General features: G+C 43.4%; 1 protein-coding gene across 1 annotated transcript in view; it reads right to left on the bottom strand.

Moving 5' to 3' along the window:
• LOC126980889 (uncharacterized) overlaps positions 1-4,325 on the bottom strand; it is a 120,693-nt gene extending 116,368 nt beyond the window's left edge. The window contains exon 1 of the mRNA XM_050831263.1: positions 3,338-4,325. The gene's annotated coding sequence lies outside the window, so the exon portion shown is untranslated. The remainder of the gene's footprint in view (positions 1-3,337) is intronic.
• Between the last annotated feature and the right edge of the window lie 326 nt (positions 4,326-4,651).

The following is a 4,651-nucleotide window of genomic DNA, read 5'->3' as shown; positions in this document are numbered from 1 at the left end:
TGCTTAAAAAGAAATGGCAAGATTACGTTGAAAAATTATACAAGAAAGAAAACTGAACTCGAGATTGAAAGCGAGTTCCCTACCCTGCATTTCAAAGAGCACTGTTGTTTAAATCTGGCCACGTCTCGGAGCTGTGAGCGGCACTGTCCAGCACTTGGTGCCACAAGGCCCGCACCCTCGACGTCACTAATTACAGATTTATCGAGTAAAAAGACTTTAGCAAACCTTTTGATGCCAGACGTGGGCTGCTGCTATGTTGCGGAGATCTTTTTTGTCGAATTATTTAGCCCCCGGCCTACGTTTTTCAAAAGTGAAAAAAAACGAAAAACAAACAAACAAAAAACAAAAAAACCAAAAAAAAAACCACGCTGACAGGCACTACACCCTCCAGCCGGAGGCTGTTGGTGTCGGGCCCACCAGGGCAGGGTTACCAGCAACTCCCACGGGGCAGGTTGGTGAAATACGCTTCCAACAGGCCTGCCAACACCACCATGTATTTTTATGGTTTCTTTTGAAAATTTCGTATTACCTGTTTACATAACTCAGTAACTTTTTGACCCTACCTTATGTGCTCATCAAACAGGGATAGATTATGCTATCGTACCCCAAGTATTACGAATATTTGAAGCTTATTCAGTCTCTAGCTCAGTGTACTACACAGGGTAGACGATCTGTCTGGCGGAGCAAAATCCTGTCTCGTGGCTCTCAAAAGACAAGGGACCCTCACATCGGGCCAAAGAGTCAGCATGTCTACGTTCATATCCTTAAACATTTCGGCGTCCAGGCGCACACATCTGCCAAGGCTTTCGTAGAAGTGTTCAGCATTTCCACGAGTAGTTTTGTAACTCTAAAGGTGTTAATGGTGAAAAAAAAAACACTCATTAACACATGATTATCTCCTTTCTAGCCTTTGGGAATAGTTGATGTGAGAGCCGGAAGCGTCTAAGAATACCGACCAAAGACTCCTTGATAGAAGCCGGGACGTTCTCAAGCGCTGTGCCGTGCCGCTGCTGAGGATCCTTATATCCTAACTCCTTATAACCTAACCTGTTTCCTCTAAAACCAAAGCGTCGTCTCTCTATCAGCTGTCCACCAGACTCGCCGCGTGCCAGCCTGGTGAAGGTCAAGCGTCGCTTCTGCAGAACCTGACCCTTCCAGATCTTCATTTAGTGAAAACAATATTTTTAGTCGTTTGACGTCCGGCGTTGTGAGAGGGACTGTCACGGCCAGGAGCAACACAGGAGTGGGCGCTGCGCGGGTGTCCTCGGTTTCCAACAAATCATGCAGGATGCTCTACTTATGTTCATCACTGAGCATTTCTCTTCGTTCAGCTTCTTAGACGAACGGTTTCCAGCAGCAGGCCAGAGCCGCATAACCCTTTAGACTACCCTCCGTTCAGGAGGGTAACAAGGGGAGCAGGGCGGGGGTCTCTCTCTCTCTCTCTCTCTCTCTCTCTCTCTCTCTCTCTCTCTCTCTCTCTCTCTCTCTATATATATATCTATCTCTATATATATATCTATATAAATATATATATATATATATATATATATATAAAACTATATATCTATATATATATATATATATATATATATATATATATATATATATATATATATATATATATATATATATATATATATATATATATACATATATATATATAAACACGCTCCCGTAAACATGCCCAGAAAATTGACTGACGTATAACCATGCATATTCATGATATGCAAACAGGGAAGGTTGTTGTTGTTCCTTTTCTTTAGCATGGCACGGGTGCGAGGAGAGTGTGTGGCTGCCTCAGTCTGGCTGATAAGCATGTTGTACTGCGCTTATTATTTTTTTATTTTTTAACATCATACTAACTTCTAGTGACCGATCTTTTCATAGCGAATTTCTACACCTTGCTTCTGAGAAAAAGAATATTTTCATGAAAACCATAGTTAATATCAGAGGAAGTTCAGCATGCAGGGGTTAATCAATGTTGTACAGAACGGAGCGAGTTGGAAAAATCCAATAAAGCTCTCGTCATACACAGCAAACATCGTGCAACAGCGTCCGTCCAACATGTCAAGGGTGACTGTCGCTGCCGCCCACTGCCGGGCGTGTTGTCCTGCCTACAGACTACACCGGCGAGGGGGGCGTGTGTGTGTGTGTGTGTGTGTGTGTGTGTGTGTGTGTGTGTGTGTGTGTGTGTGTGTGTGTGTGTGTGTGTGTGTGTGTGTGTGCTATAAAAATAAAAATGTGTATTTATATCGATCTACCTATCTATATCGATCTACTTATCTATCTATCTATCATTCAGACGAAGGTAAAAAATTAATAAAAATATAAGTGAAATATTTTCTTCAGGAACTAGAGCAGCCGTTCATTGCAAGCAACACACACACACACACACACACACACACACACACACACACACACACACACACACACACACACACACACACACACACAGGTACAGACACACAACTCTCACCTCGCCCCGTTACGCACCATCATCCCAGCCTTCCTGCAGGTGCGTTCACAGACCCACGAGTCCCGCAGCCCTTCTTTTTGAGCTTGTTTCTTGTACGAATTCACTTTAAAATCGTCTCTATAATATGCGCATTTTCAACCTAACGGCTGCTGAAACTATACCGTCTATTTTTTTATTATTATCATTTTTATCAAAATTATCATTATTATTATTATTATTATTATCAATAGCATCAATGTTATTATGCACAAACACACCCACCCACACAAACACACCATACACACACACTTTCTCTCTCTCTCTCTCTCTCTCTCTCTCACACACACACACACACACACACACACACACACACACACACACACACACACACACCTGCTTTTCGGTGACAAAGAATCCCTCCCCGCGGGGCACCGCGTGCTATCCCGCAGTGCCACTAACAGATTGGCAAATATTTGTACCCACGCTCAGGGGGCCTCCACCCTTTCGATCCACTCAATGTTTTATTGGTTCCTTCATTGTTTTCTATTCTTCTTGTGTCTATTGCTAGTGTTTGTGACATGCGATTCCAGAAAAAAATATTAAGAAACGAGGAGAGACCTTATTATTAACAGTTACCGTCGTTCCTACGCTTAATGTTTTGATTAGGTCACTCGAAAAGCAGACATTTGCGACGGAAATGAGGTACAAAACCGTGCAATTCACTACATTTACCACCAGAAAAACATGAACCACGTGAGAAAATCGTTGGTTGGGTGAAACTGTACATTGTCCGATTAAAGTGATATGCAGTCTTCACGCTGGGAGCAATATCAAATACTTCTGATATTAATCGTGCACGAAGAGAAGGCATTCTGTACTTACCATTAACAGCCGCTCCCTCGTGGCGTCACCTCCCGCCGCGCCTCTAAGCTCGTTCTTTGTTCTATCATCTTCTTGACTGACCTCTTCGTGATTGGTGGCCGCGGGCTGTTATAAACTTGTCACTGGGCAGTCTGGCTTACGGTAAACTACCTTTTTTTTCCCATAGCAACACTCTTGTCAACGATGATAACACCGAGAATGTCCTTTTAATTCGAAACACTCGTTGATAAATTTACAAATCACGGTCACGAGGCTTCATGTCTTCCAGTCTTCCTCCATTTTGTGCCCACACTATTCTTAGTTTTATAGTCTGGTTCCTCTTTCTTTTCACGCAAAGAAATCACACACAGCGACATAAGTAATAGTTATAGCAATTATCCAACGTCACATATTTGACAAGGCTTTCATAGGAGTTGTGGGCCTTTCCAGGGGTAGTTTAATAACCCTGGTGGCAGTTTGACCCTTCTTCTGTGCCTTGAACCTACAAAAACACTCATTAGAACCCGACTGATCTCCTTTTTGGCCTTTGGAAATTGTTGATGTGAGAGGCAGGGTCGTCTAAGAGTACCAACCTTCGCCCCGTCTCGTGAAGGTGCTTTGTTTTCGTCAGTCAACTGCTAGTTAGTTCTCACTCGTATGTTTCTCTGTGTAAATTTGCTGTCTCCAGTTTCCTTTGCATTTCAAGGCTAAAACATCGTAATTACACGGTCACCGAAACATATAAAGTTCAACGTCTTTAAAGAACAGTATGACTCACAACGTTTTAGTCTATCCCTCACTGTTCGGTGGTGCGTCAGCCACCTGTCTCACTTCAGCTTTGCGTTTTCTTCGCCTCTCCGCTTGCCACCACTCGGAACTGTTTTTTCTTTCGACGTCCCTCGACTTGGCTTTACCTGGTCACCGCTTGCGGTTGAAGTCCGTTGCCACTGTAATCGCGTAACTGAGTAAAACAAAATAGTAGACGTGTCACGTAGCTACCAAACAACCTGCGTCCACTCTGCACACATTCAATCCTCGCGGCTCAGTCACGGCATCTGGCAGGGCAGGGGCGGCGGGACGGGTGCGCCTAAGCTGTCCTACAGGGCTTCCTCCGCACACTCATGTATATATATCAAAGAATATATGAAGCGAAAAATAAAACCCTTATGTGCCTGCACTTACACTGCGGAAGAGAGATACTTAAATTTCTCAGAAATATTTTGCATTTAAACGGATTGCTGTTTAAATCGTACCAAGGCAGCGCAGAAACCGCTGCCAGATGGAACCACTGAACTGATTCTCCATTTTCGTTTCCAAAATAACTGGTACTTGTGT

This window comes from Eriocheir sinensis, chromosome 45 (genome assembly GCF_024679095.1).
Source record: "Eriocheir sinensis breed Jianghai 21 chromosome 45, ASM2467909v1, whole genome shotgun sequence".
Taxonomy (NCBI): Eukaryota; Metazoa; Arthropoda; class Malacostraca; order Decapoda; family Varunidae; genus Eriocheir; species Eriocheir sinensis.
Note: the sequence above shows the minus strand (reverse complement) of the source record. Positions and strands in the feature narration are given on the sequence as shown.